Genomic DNA, 16,192 nt, shown 5'->3' with positions numbered 1-16,192 from the left:
CGGCCACTAACCCATGGCAACAGAAGAAATATCTCTGGGACGTATCTGGGGCAAGACACTAATGATCATAGAGACTGTGGTCTGGGCTTCTTTCCAGCCTGTAGGTGAAATTTCTCACTGGGTGAATGTAGCCAGTATAATGGATGGGGCTCATCACCAGCTTTGGGGAAGGTTAGGGTAGCTCTTGGTGGGAAGACCTGGCTCAGGTCCTTTGGCACTGGCTCTTGGCAGTCCAGGTGAGGCTGAAGGGACGGGCAGGTATGAATCACACCGTTGCCATGGCAGGAGGCTTCCCAGGTGGGCACAGGATCCCACACGTGTCTGTAGCAGTCCTGGCCACCACCTGCCCCACATTCCTGCCTCCAAGGAGCTTCAGGCTGGGCTACAAGCTGCACCCTTCCCCTTAGACTTCGGTAAGTTGCCGACATTACCACCTGTCAGCCTCGCCCTCATCCCTCTACCTTCCACCAGGAGGAGTCTTAGATCCCACGGCTAATCAGTGGAGTTAATGTTCTAGTAGTGCTGGCTCCTTTGTGACTGGCATGTATTTGACACTACACCTACTTCCTGAGGCCAATGCCTCACCTCCGACCAGAGCCTGTTCCTGACCTCTTGGGGCGTGCAGGAGAGCTTCCTGAGGGCTCTCCACTAGAAGCCTGAGAAAGAGTCTGCCAACCAGGTTCAATTCCTGGAGCTAACTTTACTACCATACCCAGGCACCCGTTACCTTGTCGCAAATGGCTGTCGTGACATGTAAGAAGCCCCTCATTCACCCTGAAGAGTGGGGATGAAACGCTACTCACAGTGCCTCCCTTTCCCTGTGGTGCCAGGTCCCACATGGGCCAGACCCTTTGGTCTTATTATGCCAAAGGAGGTCTGCCTGGAGATGGCAGACATGCCTGGCAGCATCACTTGGGGAGACTGATGACAGGGCCATGTCATTTCCAGGTTTTGGTTGCTGTGACCTTCCTGTTGCTATTTGAAGGCCAGGCTTTCTGAGCAAGCTGGGGAGAGGAAGGTCCTGCCACTCTCAGGTCCGCTTTTATTCCCAGTACAGACCCAGACAACAGTAACAGGTTGGGATTGTGTGGGGGAACGGAAGGTGGAATGTAGGATTCTTAGGCCTGCAGGTATCTGGCAGGAGAGAGAGTAAGACTGGGACAGATAACGGGATATGTGGGGAATGTGATTTCTTCATCTACTGAGTTTTTGCCACATGCCAGGCCCTGTGCTAGACCACTCTTTATTCCCACTCAGGGGACCAGCAGACTGCCATTTCTCCAAGCTGTAAATGCTCCGGGTGTCACCTCATTTCTTGCTTCCCTTTATTGCACATCTCAGCAGAGCAGTCCTTGTCCTCTACCTCCAGTCCTCAGCTCTCGTTATCCCTTCATCCAAGCCAGCTTCTTGCCCCCATCACTTCACCAGATGACTTGTCAAGGTCCCCAGTGACTTGCACGTTGCCGAACTCAACAGTCAGTTCTCAGTCTTCATTGTACCTGACTTCTCAACACATTGAACACAACTAACTTCTCCCTCCTTCTCGCAATAGGTTCTTCACTTTGATTCCAGAATGCCACACTTCCTGATTTTCTTCTAACCTCTGAGGCCACTCCTTCTTGACCTTGTTTCTGGCTCTTCATCATTTTCCTGACCTGACCCAAGCCTGGCCCTCAGTTCTTCTGTATCAATCCTCACCTCCCAAGGGTGCTCTCATCCAAGCTCACGGCTTTAAACGTCTTCATCTGATGACGCTACATCTGTATCTCTGCAGCCTCTACTTCTCCCCAAATGCTACTCTCCAAATGCTCCCCAAATACAACACATCCAAAGTAGAACCTTTGACTTTTTGCCCCAAACATTCCTCTCCATCTTCCTCAGTTAATATCAACTCCCTCCTTCCAGTTGCTGAAACCAAACAGCTTGGAGTCATCTCTGATGCTCCATTTTCTCACACTGCACCTCTAGTGTGTCAGCAAATCCTAATGGCTCTACTTTCAAAATATATCAGAACCCAACCATTTCTTCCTTTCTCCCAGTCCAAGCCACAGTCACTTCCCATTTGGCAAATGCAACAGTCTCCTGCTCTTCCATCCAGCAGCCATATAAATCAGATCATGTCACTCGTCAGCCTGGAGCCAGCACCAAACTTCCCCAGGCCTATACAACCCTAGGATCAGACCCTAATCACTTCTCTAACCCCATTACCTTCCTCTCTCCCTGCTCATTATGTCCAGGACTTTGCCTGGTTGCTTCAGCCTCCAGCCACCTCCTCCAGTTACTCCAGTGGTCATTTTTTAAGTGTGCTAGGATATGAGGTGGGTTGGGAAGCACAGCTGTAGGCTTGCTGACCTTTTCAGTGACCTTTCCTCTGTAGGATCCTGGGCCAGTTTGCCTCTTATAAAATAAGCATGAGCCTATCAACCCTGCTACCTAATTGGTCACAGATGCAAAAATCCTTCTATATCCTAGAATTTGGGGGGCAGGAGCCCAGGGCCTATGAAGGTAGAAAGCTTTCTGGAAACCTCAGGGGCCTCCTTAACCTATTAAATTCCTGGGACAGGGATTAGCCAGATCTGAGGCCTCGCGGCACACAGGAAGACTAGCCTCAGGGCCTCCCTCAAGAAGCTGGGACCCTAGTGGGGGCATCCCACCATTTGCTGTCTTAAGGGCACAAATGCCTGGAGCCCAGCGCAGGCAGTGGAATGAACACCCTCCGCAGGTCCCTCCAGGCCATGGGGCTTTCAAGTTTAAACCGCTTCAGAGAAGGCCCTGCCATCCTGCCTTGGTGCTGGCTTTTTAGCCCTCGGGGGTAAAAGCCTGGCTGGTGGAGTGGGCAGCTCTGAGCTTGGGAAATCTTAGGAGCAGAGCCTGGGGTCCAAGGTGCCAGCTCTAGAAGGACAATCCCAGAGTCCAGCCCTTCCCGCGGTGGGAGGGTGAGAGGGGGTATCTGCTCCAAGGCAAGGAGAGCATGGCTCCACAGCAGATTTCTCAGCAAACCACCTTCCCTGCAGATGGCTAGCATGGGCCAGAAGTCCTAGAGAGCTCTCTCACCTGACAGAGATGGCTAGAGCTGACCCTCGGCCAGGCTAGTGAAGCTCCATGTTGTATGTAGCACAGCTCACTCTGAGACAAGGAACCCTCAGAATCTAGCTCAGCCTCAAGCCTGGTATGTACGTGAGCAACAGGGGCAGGTGCACTGAGGCCTCATCCTGCCCACCAGCCTTCCCTGGGAACTGGGGAAAAGCCTCATTAAACAGGAGTCTGCTGCCAAACCACAGGAGAGGTGCCAGGTGGGCAGAGGGGCCGCGGAGAACCTGCTGGCAGCTGGAGGGCCCGAGGTGCCAGGGCTCCAGGGCAGAGCACTGAGGGCCTGGCCAGTCCTTCCACGTTCGTGCAAGCTGCCTCTGAGGCCACTCCCCAGCCCCCTCCACGCCTGGTGGTGGTAGCCAGTGGTGGGGAACTGTCTGGCGGGGGACCTGGTGCCCCACGCCCCCCTTGGCCAATGGAACGTCCCGCTCCACGGCCTCAGCACAAGGCTGTCTCAGGGCTAGGCTGCCCAGACAGCAGGGTGGAGTTGCCTGGGGCCTGACCTGTGTCTGGGGAACTTAGTGACTGGAGCTCCTCTCCTCCCCTGATGGTGACTGCCCCGTTCCTAGGGAAGGAGGCAGGCCTTGATGGATTGTCAGCCACCCCTCTTCCCCGAGTATCTGGACGGCATAGCCTCTTCTTTCTAACCTCTGCACGCAGAGAGCTGGGCACTCATGGTGGGATGTATAAGCCAACGACAGACTCAACAGCAGACTGTACTCCTTGACCAGCACACTCCCACACCCTTGTTTTGACCTTTGCATACAGCGCTTTCCCGTTTCCCTCTAGACTGCAGTTCTCAGGACGAGTCTAGGACTCTGAGACCCCTGGGCTGGGAGGCCATGTCTGCTGTGGCCTTAGCACAGGCGGACCTTCCTGCCTCGGCATTGCTCTTACTGTTCCTCCCCATGCCACTTCAAAACCCATCATCCCAAAGGGGGTCCTCATCCTTCTGGGGTTAGCCCATGGCTGGAGATTCCTCACTCTGGTGCCCTCACATGCCCTCCTCTTGTTGAGCAAGCTGGAGCCAGGAAGGGTCCCTAAGGCAGGGCCAGGCAGGAGGAGGTGGAAATGAGGGACTCCTGAGGTCGGTCTCCCCTGCTCTGAAGTCGAGCTTGGGCCTGGCTGCTCACGCCTCCCTCTCCCCCCCCCCCCCACTTCCTGCAGGCTCAGGTGAAAAATAAACACAGTCGGCATTTTCCCTGCAGACCGCAGAGGTCCGCTTACAGGCTGTGTGCACCCTGAGCGCCCTTGCCACCGCCAGCAGAGAAACTCCCTCGCCTCTGACGGTTGACTCTGAAAACCCCCAAACGCTTGAGCCCCACAACACTTTCCCAGCGAAGAAAGTTGCTGCTTCCTCTGGTCTCAAGCCTGGGCGGGTGGGGAGCGTGTGAAGCCTGACAAGGTCCTCCCAAGAAGGCCTCCCCTTGGCAGGGGACTGTGCCAGGAGAAGCACCCCCACCCTCCCCGCCCCCGCCCAAGCACACACATAAACACACTGCACCACAGTTGATCACTATCAGCAGACACATTCAGTCAGGATGTATTTACTAAGCTCCTACTATGCATCAGGCAAAAGAACATTCTTGGCCAGAAGAAAGAGCATCTGCTAACGGCTGATGATTATGAGAGGCATAGCTGTACCCTGTGCCAGGCATAGTTCTGAGCGCCTCGCAGATTTTAACTCATATACTCCTAAAACAAACCTGTGATACAGGTGTAATTATTATCCCCATTTGATAGATGAGGAAACTTGAGGCGGAGACATTACATAGCTTGCCCAAGGCCACACAGCTTGTAAGTGGCAAAGCTGAGCTTCCACCCACCCACCGTGTTGCAGAGGCCCTCTGGTTGTGGACAGACAAGGGGGAGCAGGGAAGGAGCCCCAGTCCTCAAATCAGTCTCCCGGCTTCAGCCTAGCTGGTCAGAGTCACCTGAGTCAGTGCTTCCGTGACCCTAAAAAATGCTCCCGTAAGTTCTGAGACCCCGCGCTGGGAGCTTCCCTGACGGCAGTATTTAGACATGACCCCCAGGCGCCTAACTCACATCACTCCTCACCTCGCACAGCCACACCCCAGCCTTGTCCAGCCTCATCGGCCTGCTTTTCTCTTACCCAGGCACCCAGCTCAACTTCACCTCAACACCTTTGCCCACCCCCTGCGCGCTGCGCTCTCCTCCTAGCTTTCCATGCTTCCTCCTACTCTTTGCCAGATTTCTTCTCATCCTGACCTCAGTCTAAGGGCCACTTCCTTAGAAAGGGCTGTGACCTAGGAGGGGCTCCACCAGCCCAGCAGGTGGAGGTGACTGCTTGCTGCAGGAGTGGCTGGGGGTCCCGGAGGGCAAAAGGGGCTTGTTGGTCCCCTCTGCCTCTCCAGGGTCTGTACTTGGCTTGTTCACTAAGACTTTTAAACAAAGACCTCTAGAAGTTCTGGTGCCCCAGAACCCCTGCATGCCCACCCACTTATCCACCATGGACCTGACTCCAGTTTCTTGGCTCCTAGAAGGCAGGGGAGGGTATTCCTGATGCCTGCTTTGAAGCTGGGGAAAGGCCTTTGGGGACAAGTCCACAGGAGTCACAGATCCACACCTTGAATAGGCCAAGGTGGCCTACTGAGAGTGATTGCTCTCTGTGCCAAGGGCACGGACATGAAGCTGAGTACTGTAAATGCCACACTGACAGCTCATTTGAGGCCAGCATTATCCTTCCCGTTTTACACATGAGGGAAGTGAGGCTCAGGGACACCGAGAAAGTTGCTCAAACATACTCCCTCGAGTCAGTGCTGGGACCCCTTAGGACTCTCCGGGTCTTCAGCGATGTCAGTCACAGTCGCACCTCTTCCCTCCTCTCCCTCTGCTCCAGCCACTGAGGGCTGCTGGCTCACGAGCCAGGCTGTTCCCTCTGCCTGGAAAGCCACTGTCCACAACTCGCTGGGTCCTCTCGCAGTGCATGTGGGCAGGGCCCAATCCAAGCCAGTGTTTAGGCAGAATGCGGCAGCTCTGACAAAGCACCCTGGCTGGACACAGCAGCACACAGGAGGCTGGGAGGAGCTGAGCGACTGCTGGGACTCAGGGACATCCTGCCTGGCACCTGGGACCCTGTGCTGCCTTCCATCTCATCTCTTCCTTCCTCCAGACAGTCAAAGCCAGGGCTGCCAAGTTCAGATGGTACCTTTGTGCTAACTGGAAGAAGCACCCCCTCTGGAGAGACACCTGGGCCCACACCAGGGCACACGGCTTGGGGAGCATAGTGCAGGCTGGATCTCAACTCCTTGGCCCAGATCCCCTGCATAATCCCACAGAGTGGCCCTGCTCATAAGGCCCTCTCCAGTTGTCACATCTCTTCCCTGCATTGCCAGAAACTACGCGTGTCAACTCTCAGAGTGCCCCTGAGCATCTACTCTGGCCTTGATCAGTTCCTCTGGACCCCTCCCAGCTCCAGTGTCCCCTAGCGCCTACCACAGCTCCCCCAGACCTCTCTGTCCATCACCAATGGTGCTTAAGTGCCAAGGAGTCTGGCCAGTTGCTGAGTGGGAAGCCCCCCCCCGCCACCCCGACCCAAGGCCTGGGACAATGAGAATGAACTTCCCAGAAGGAAGCAGGTCCCCTTTCCAAAGGGGAACTCACCTGCGTATCAGCCAAGCCTTGAGGTGTGGGCTCCCACTGATCCCACCTCTGCCGATACAGCCTAGCTGGGCTCATGCCCTTTTATCCCCACCCCTACTCTGGGCCCTCCTGCCCAGGACATGGCGCTCTCCAGGGGATGGCCCTCCAGCTCCCCGCCCACTGCGTGCCGGACGCCTTGTGCTAGACGCCCACCGCAGAGCATGGAGCCGTGGCTCTGTGGCCCGCTGAGCTGGAGGACTGGGGGATGGCTGGGCCACTCCCTTGTAGACCAGGAGGCTTCAGTCCTCCCACCAGCACGGGACCGTTGCCAGGGATGCACAGAGCCCTACCAGGTCCCTATGGCCAGTCCACCAGCTGCCTGCTCTTGACATCAGATAATGGGGCCCTGCCACAGCAGAGGTGAGGACCGGAGTCCCCACAGGCAGCCTTGGCAAACCACAGGCCTGCTCTAGACCTAGCCCAGCCCCGGGGCGCCCTCAGAGCTAGCGGAACCTCACTGAGCTGAGTGGCCTGGCCCACAGCCTCCAGCGGTTTCTATGCATTCGTTTACTTTTGTTTTCCTTCTTCCTCTTTGAGGTAAACGCCCCTCAGGACAGGATGTTTTTAGAGGAAAATATAAGCTTCCGGGAGCTGCTGCAGCCGAGCTGCTAGTTGATACACCAGCAGCGGCCCTGGGGCTGGGCAACCCCCAGTCCAGGGAGTCTGTCTCCCTGCTCCTTGATCTCCGTGCCCAGCCATCTGGGACCCCGCGTGGGCTGAGGCAGGCCAGGGGCACAGCATCAGCTCAGGCTGTCTGAGGCAGTAGGGAAAGCAGGGCTCTGGGAGGACAGCATTTGAGGAGGTCAGAGGTTTTGTTACCCTGGGAGTGAAACCAAGAGGCTTTGTGGAAAAGCCCTGAAGAATGTGAACGTGCAGGTTTAGAGATGGCAGCCCCTACTAGTGGCAGCCTCCTGTATGCCTGGCACCCCGCAGAGTCTTCCCAGCCACTGTGTGATCTGTGTGAACAGATTGTGCAGACGAGGAACAGGAAGACGGGAGAGGTAAAATGACTTGCTCAAGGTCCGTCTCAGAACAAGTAGTGATAGATCTGGATTTGAATCCAGCCTCTTGGGGCTCCCGGCCAGAGATCTTTACCACTCAGTGACGGGCCTCACAGGCCAGCTGGTGGTAGCCAGCAAGGAGACCACACATGTGAGGCCCAGGAGCTGAATGGTTGCCAGATTCTCCCTCCACCCACCCAGGACCCCAGGGATCACCGACTTCGCCAGCAACACCCTGCCAGTAATCTCTCTTGGAAAAAACTGACCAGCCGTGAGACTCTGACCCCATCTCGCTCTGTGCGAAGGGCGTTTTCACCCTGTCCTCTAGGTGGTGATTTTGGTCCTCAGTCATAAATGACTAAAGGAACCGTGAGAAGTCATTCTTCCCACAGGGTCTGGCCTCTGTTTCCCCAGTCCGCGTGCAGCATTTGGTGGGGGTGGGATGGCCACTGGCAGTTAAGAGTGAGTGTTATGCTGAGGAGCAGGACATAGGCAGGCCCTGGAGAGGCGGGGGCTGATGGTTAGCAATGGCTCGAGGCTGGGAGGCGGAGACTTGGAGATCTCATCTCCAACACTGGCACTGCACTCCTGCCCCAGTTAATTCCAGCCAGCTTCTGAGGACCAAAGAGAGGGGTCTGTGAGTTCCCCAGTCTGTTCAGCTGTCTGTACCAGCTCCGGCAGGACAATTCTGCCATGGGGCCACGGTCAGGAAGCTCACTTGGGTTTGACCCTGGCAGCTAAGGCCCTTGGGGCTCTGCCTGGACTCGGTCCAGCGGTTATCCCCTGTGAACAAGGAGTGAAAAGGAGTTGCTGGAGGCTTTGGGCCTCAGGATGCTCCCCTCCCCAAACCCCTCATGCCCAGTGTAAGCTGACAGAGGAGGGCAGGGCTGCTCCAACTGCCACAGGGGCCCTCGTGAGGTGGAGCACTCTGATGAGGTTGAGTCAGGGGGTTCTGAAAAAAGCCACACCAAACAGCTTTTACAGACACACACCTGCGTCTAACAGTATAAAAACACAGACGAGAGGGTGAAATACTACATTCTTGGGGGGAGGGGAGCCATGGGGACCCAACTATAGCTAAAAAACCCAGTTTTTCAAAAAATGAGTAGATAGATATGTTGCCTAAGAGGCAGAGTGGCGTGTGATAAGGGCAGGGAACAGAGAGGTAGATGTTGGAGTTCATGTTTCTCCTCCAACATGGGCGAGGTACACGTCGCCATGCTTTGGGTTCCCCATCTGTACCATGTCCATATCTCATGGGGATGAAATGAAGTAATATTTGTGTCTGTTAATTTTTGTTTTTAGTTAATGAAGAAGAAAACAGAAGACAAAGGAGAGCATGTTCCTAGACCAAGGCTTTTCAGGAAAGCTGGCCTTTGTAATCAGGCTGGGGCTGCTGGCCCTTGATCTCCTTTGGACTGCCGCCAGATTGCTGTTGGGCCAGACTGCTGAGCTCCTGACTAGCCTTCAGTGACAAGAGCCGGGGTGGAACCAGGGTGGGAGGTGCAGAGGAGGGCAACGGTAGAAGCAGAAACTCTCAAAATATCCTAGCGAGGTAAGCAGGTGGATCTGGTTTCCAAGCAACTTTCCCAAGGGGTTTGGGAAGGGGATACCCACGCCCAGGGATGCCCTCAGATTCCTCAGTCCAGCCAGTCCCACTGTCTCAGAACCGAGGATACCCTCTAGTCCATCCCTGGACCACACCGAGGAGGGCGCCTGGGCCAGTGAAGTCTAGCAGTGAGCTTCCAGCTGAGCCAGGACCAAAGGTAGAAAGAGGGAATCCACTTATACATAGCCCTAAACTGTCCTTGCATCATGCATCAGAACCTGATGCAATCTTGTTTTTTATCTAGCCCCGCTTAGTGGCTTGAAGAATCTTAGTTCTCTGACTAGGGATTGAACTCGTGCCATTGGTAGTGAAAGTGCAAAATCCTAGCCACTGGACCGCCAGGGAATTCCCAAACCTGATGTAATCTTGAATGTCATTTATAAACACTTTTCCAGGTAATATTTATTCTGGAAGCCCTGAGGTCCTGCTTTCAACCAAGAAACACAGCTCTTGGCCCTGGGAGCCCTGACCTTGTCAGGCATTGGTCCAGCCCTGCCTGACCCAAGTCCAGAACTTTGAGGTTATGCCCAAGGGGGGCAGGAAAGGACCAAATCTTTCCTTGAGGCCAGAGGAATCCAGCTCAAACTCAACAGGAGTAGGGGTAACGTTCAGCTTTGCAGACTACAGTGACCCCAACTAATGGCACATATTTGAGAGCAGAGGGACAGAGCAGAGTCTGGGCTTTGGGGTAAAAGAGTTCACATCCTGACTCTGCCAGGTACAAGCACATTCTTAACCTCTCTGAGCCTGAGTTTCCCCATCTGTAAAATGAGAGCCAAATAGTGACTACTTTCTTGGTTTCTTGTAAGGATCTTGATATCAGGATTAAAGGTCCCAGGCACAGGTCTGGCACTTGGGAGGCTCTTGACACATGTACTGTTACCGTGGCTGTTGTTACTCTTTCAACAGCTGTTTACAAGCACCTACTTATGTGTCATGCTCTCTGCTGGCCATTGAGAGTCTAGCAGTGAAGAGGACAGATGTGGTCCTGGCCCTGTAGATCCTCTCTCACCCTTTTGATCCAAACCACCATCCCTAAACCCCTATCCCAACATGGTCATCAACCCCTGTGGCCTCTGTAGTCCCAGCTGCATCTGTCCCACACCCTTTGGTCTATGTTCATCCCCCAGCCCCACCCAGGGGGTTGCCCACCACAGCTGGGAGGTTCCTGGGCTGCATACTGCTTCAGAGCCTGCCAACAAGCTCTGGGCTGGCTGCTGCAGCACTCAGGGCTGCCCTGCCTGGACCCCAGCTACAGTCAGCAGAGACCTCACTGCAAAACTCTCCAGAGGCTGCTGCTCAGGGTCCCTAAGGGCCCACCCACCCTCTGCCTGCCTGGCCACCGGGCCAGCCACAGAGCCATCTGATTTGAATGAAACTTAAAACTTAATGACTTTCATGCTGGTTATTTAAAACGCAATGTAATTTTCTTAAACACCCTATTATTTCCTTTGATAGCTACAAAGCTTCCCCCAATCCCATAAGCATGTTTATTTTTAGGGAAAAGAGTGGTTTTGCAGTTGGTCATAGAGACCAGAGGGAAAGGAGCCCACAGAAAGTAGGGCAAAGAGTCAACCTTGGCAGCCTGGAGACCCACAGCTGCCCTGCCTTCGGGCTGGGACAGATTCCCCACTGACACCAGGGCTGACATGGGGTCCAGAGCAGGACCCTGCCCTTCTCATACCAGCACATCCACCAGTGGCCCTCCTGTCCAGCATCTGACAGTGGCCAGGTCCCCCATCCCGTGCTTCACCTGCACAGGGCCCCAGTGTCCCTCCTGTGAGACAGTTCCACTGGCTTCCCACAGACACGCCAGCCACATACAGGTCTGAGGAAGGGGGCCTGCGGCTACTGACACACCCTGGGCAGCCTCCTCCTGGCTCCTCCAGACATTGTGCCCTAGGTAAGGCCTTGAGGCCTGAATCTTTGACCAGCTGGATGAGATCTCTGCTCAGATAAAGTGGCCTCAGGCAGTGGCTGCCCACACTGGGAGGGTGGGTGGGTGTGGCCCTGCCAGTCGGGGCTCCCTGGCAAGGGGGACAGGCTAGTGGTGGGTGTGCGTGCGGAGGTCAGCTGAGCCCCGCCAGTGCGGGGCGTCCTCTGGGAGTGGCTATTTTTAGATCCCAAGCTTTCATGTGGCCGAGTGATGTGCAGTTTACAAAGCATCGGTAATGTGTTTCAGATGGCGGCCCAGCAGACCGGGAGGCTGGGCCTGCTGCCACAGAGCCAGGTCAGAGTTAGTCAGAATACCCTCAGCTGGACTCCTGTCACCTGTCCCTCCTGCCCTCCGATTCCTTCTTGTCTGATGGGGAGGCTGGGTCGGGAGCAGTTCTTGCAGTGCCCAGCAAAGCCCCAGCTGAGGCCCACCAGAGCAGCAGGCCTCTCCCACTAATGCTTATCTGACCCTCGGGAATCCTCATGGCCAGGGCTCCCCAAACCCATTTACAGAGGGAAACTGAGACCTAGAGAGGTTGACAGATTGACTTGAGGTCACACAGCCAGGGAGGAGGTGGCCTTGGCTCCTGGCTTTCTTGCTCATCAGAGCCTCCTCCTATCATGGGCAAATTGGGCTCCATGGGAGGGGGTGATCTGCCCTCCCTGGCCAGGCTGCCCAGATGTGGTGGGCTGGGGCAGCTCTAACCACGTGAACCCCCAGAACCCACAGTTCCCTGGGGCCACATCCTGCCCATCCATGCCTGCAGCCCTAGCCGCACATTCGTCGTTATTTGCAAGCAGACGGTGTGGGGCCCAGACAACCTCCTGTCCTCGGAAAGAAGAGATGGTTGTTTCAGTGGGAGGGGTAACGGGGCTGGCAAAGCATCTGCTTTCTCTGATCTCCAAGGAGCTCTGGCTGTGGAGCTGGCTGTGACATGAAGGCCATGTGTCACCATCTCCCTCTGCGCTCTAAAGCCATATCTGCTGGTACAGCCCAGGCAGGCAGGCTCCACGGGGGGGACAGGGTACAAGGCAGCCTCCCCACAAGAGAGGGCCACACTCAGGCCCACCTTGGCCAGGGGCCCTATCCAGTAAGGGATAGTCCCCTTTCCCCCCAGGGAATGGGAGCCCCATGTCCTGCAGGACCCTCTGAACAGGACTAACCCTCCAGGCTGCAGCTCAGAGACTATGTGTGCCAAGGCTGATGAGGGCCACACCTCTTTAAGGGGAGGGAGGCGGCACCCACGTCCAAACCCCAAACATCACAGGTCTGTCAGCTGAGGCAGCAGACTACCTGAAGGAAGGAGATAGTAATGTCCTGGGTTCTCAGAGACCTTCCACAGACTCCTGGGGCCATGGAGTCCTGCTAGAGACAGAGCTGACGATGAGGGCTCTCCAAACCCTGGCCAAAGCACCAGTGGCCCCAGCCCCTGCCCTCCGGGGTTCAGTCCCCTCAGGGACAGGAGGCAAGGCCCTGGCCTCATGACCCTGGAGACAGACTGAGAGTCAAATGAAGTAACACGAAACTTCCACCTCTGAGGCACTCCTGCCTGGCATGTGCCAGCTTGCTCGGGTCTCCCCTGCTCAAAGCCCACCCCCTCCCTGGCCCTGCCCGCCTCCCCCAGTCACCCTGTGCCTCCCAGCATCCGCCTGCGCACCTCACCCTCTCTGTCCAAGTCAAATCATCTCTTGTGGGCACCATGCTGCCCTTCACACTGCCAACTCCTGGGCTGTGGCACCAGCACCGCCTGGGCACATGCTGGGCCTCCACTGCTGGCCCTTCTCCTGCCTCACAGACCCTGGGCTTTGGCGGGCCCTTCCAGTGACCAAGAACATACTCATTTCTGCCTCTCCTCCTCTGCTCCAGCTGTACCGCCAACCTAGAGCGTTCTCCTACTCCCACCTCACAGGTTGTGGGCCTGCCAGAACAGCCCCTTGCCAGGAAGTCTTCCTAGCCGCCCCCCTGGCCCCTCTCCCTCCTGTGCTTTATCCAACACGGCCGGCACTGAGCCCCCAGGAGAGTCTCTCTGCCTTGCCAGGACTGAGCTCTGGGGTGGGGCAGAGGCAGCCGTCCCCTCTGTGCTGAGCCAAGGCCAAGTGCCCGGGGGGGCTCAGTGAATACCAGTTAGGGGTCTGGACCAGGATTCCAGATACAGCGGGCACCACGTTGTTGACCAGCTGAGGGCCCGAGAGCTGGCCGGGCGGACAGCTGTCCTCTTTGCTGTGCTCCAGGGGAGCCGGCTGAGGGGCTGAGGACGGACAGCGTCAGGGGCTTCAGTCCAGCCCCTTCAGGGGTACTTACTGCACCTCCTGGCATGGCGTCCTTTACAAAGGCCATTCCCCACAGTGTTAACAACCCCGCCCAGGCTGGCACCGACTGTGTGGCAAGAACTCCACATACATGATCTCGTTCCATTCCATAGCAACCCAAGGAGCTAGGAACCTTCACTATCCTCCTTTTTGGCTGAGACAATAAAGCCCAGAAGCGTTAACTTACCCAGAGCCACTCAGCCAAGGAGTGGAAGGTAAGCCGTCTGAGGGTGGAGCTTCCCAACTCAGGCCTTCCACCTCCACTCCTCTAAGGGGCCATGGATAAGTCCCTTCCCTGACATGACCTACTGTCCCCACCTGCAGAGGAGGGTTGTCACCCCAGGACCCAGGCAGTGTACCACTGGGGGAGGGGGAGCCCTGTGACCTGATAAAACACCTGTTTCCTCCAACGGAGTCTTGTTTGTACACAGCGGCAGGAAGCAGCCAGTCACAAGGTATGAGGGAGTGTGACTGTACGGCTTCGGGACCGCAGCTGCCGGAGGAGGCTCGGGGGGGTGCGACGCCCCCTGCCCCTCCACGCGGCTCTGTGCCCACCCTGCTCCACCCTGACCTCAGCTGTTATGCGACTTGAAACCACTGCCCCCGGAGCTCATTCTCACGGCTCAGCTAAACCTCCCTTCATGCGGGGACAGCGGGTGGGGAGTGATCTCAAGAGGACACAGGAGGGCATGGGCTGCCAACTGCCCGTGAGAGGGGACCACAAAGAGCCCCACCCCCCACTTCAACCCCACTCACATCTAAGTCTCGGGGCGCGTGGGGAGGTGGGCAGAGCTGGTACCGACAGCCCTGTTTGCTGCCTGTGACAGCTGGCTCGGAAACCCTGTTAGGGCTGGGGGAGGAACACCTGGGTGCTAGCGAGCAACACAGGGCTCTCCATCAGCCCCTCCCTCCCTCTGCGCCTGAGCTGGAGGAGCGGATGGGCAGTCCTAAACTGCAGCCGCGGGTGGCAGGTGGGGTAGGTCTGCAGGACGGGCGGGCCTCCTTCAGGGTGCCTTCCTGGGCCTGAAAGGCATCACAGAGGCCCCCCTGAAACAATTTCCACCCTGGGGGTATCCGGGTGGAGGGGCTGGAGATTTTCTAAATACCACACAGCCCTCCAAGTCAGGAAGGAATCCAAGTCAAAATTACTTTTAAGTCTCACTTCCCAGCTCGAACCTATAAAATGAACAACAAAAGAGGGGAAACGCCATGTGGGCTGGGCTTGGGCTCTGCCAGGAACCCTCAGTGAACTGGGGCCACAGGGAAGCAAAGCCGTGATTCCTTCCTACGTCTTGAGCCCACAATTCTCGCACTGTGTGTCAGGAAAACAATCAGTGAGCATCATTCCCACTGGTAAAGAAGGCAACCTGTGAGAAAACTAGAAGCCACATGAGGGAGAAGTGAATAATAAACATGACGGAAGACAAGTGAAGCCATACATGGGCACTGCCTGGGGTGCACCCCCCACACTGAGGAAGCATTGGAATAAGACCCAGGAGGTTGCGCACAGGGGGACCGTGTGAGAAGAGCTCTGGGAATGGTTCAGAGGCTAATGGCCACCAAGGTCTTTCCCCTTTGTTCCCTTACAAAATAGCTTCAGCCCCTGACATCACATGTAAAGGCCTTCTGTATGGCTAGGGAAGGGGGGGCCTCTTTGAGACAAATCTCTAGGGTGGTAGGAGAGGATTCTCAGGACAGAATGAGTGGCTGTGGCTCCCAGCCTGGTCCCAGGATTCACACTTTTCCTCCCAAGAATCCCTGGGTGAGGCAGGCATTGAGGAGAGGCCCATATACCCAAGTCCCCACTCCAGTGTTCAGACCCCAAACTCTGTGGCCCAAAGTAGAGTTACTACCACTGAGCCACCATTGGTCCCAGAGGGGCCAGGACAACGAAGGAGAAGGGATCAGTTGTGGCCAAATCCTGACTCCCAAGCCCAGGCCACACTGGCACCTTCCTGGGCACATCCCCGGTACCCCTGCCTCTGGTCCTCACTTCAGCTCTGGGAGGAGGGCTTGCCACTCCCGTTGTGCAGAGGAGGAAACTAAGGCTCAAAGATTTCTGACATATGGGCTGCCTCTGGCCTGAGCATGGCAACTGCATCATTAACCAACGCCAACCTCCTTGGCCTGAAATGCTGCTAGGGTGGGCAGGGCAGCTGAGGCCTGGGGCAGGGTGTGATGGAGGGCCCCACTTGGATGGTCAGAGCCGAGTCTCTCTGAAGAGATGACATCTGAATAAGCCCTGGGTGAGGAATGAGAAAGTGGCAGCGAGGTAAAGAGCTGAAGAGAATGCCAAGCTGAAGGAATGAGTGTGAAGGTCTTGAGGTGCAAAGAACTCAGTGTCCTGTCAGGGCACTGGGGGGCTGCTTTTTAGGGAGAGAGGAAGAGTGTGGTGCAGATGAGGAGGGGCGGTCAGGAGGGGCTGGTCACCTAGGCACTCAGGCTGCGCTGAGTGGCTCAGATTTTACTCCAAGAGCAATGGGAGCCTCTACAGGGTTTAATCCGGCGAGAGATGGGATCTGACTTCTGTTCAGCTCCTTGGGGATCCTGGATTGAGGGTGAGGGTTAGGGTGGGGACCCAGGT

General features: G+C 56.3%; 1 protein-coding gene across 3 annotated transcripts in view; it reads right to left on the bottom strand.

The window, feature by feature from the left end:
• TCF7 (transcription factor 7) overlaps positions 1 to 16,192 on the bottom strand; it is a 32,035-nt gene that overhangs the window by 10,500 nt on the left and 5,343 nt on the right. The window lies entirely within an intron of this gene.

The sequence above is a fragment of the Dama dama genome, chromosome 9 (assembly GCF_033118175.1).
Source record: "Dama dama isolate Ldn47 chromosome 9, ASM3311817v1, whole genome shotgun sequence".
In the NCBI taxonomy this organism is placed as follows: Eukaryota; Metazoa; Chordata; class Mammalia; order Artiodactyla; family Cervidae; genus Dama; species Dama dama.
The sequence above is the reverse complement of the archived record's forward strand: the minus strand, read 5'-3'. Positions and strand labels throughout refer to the sequence as shown.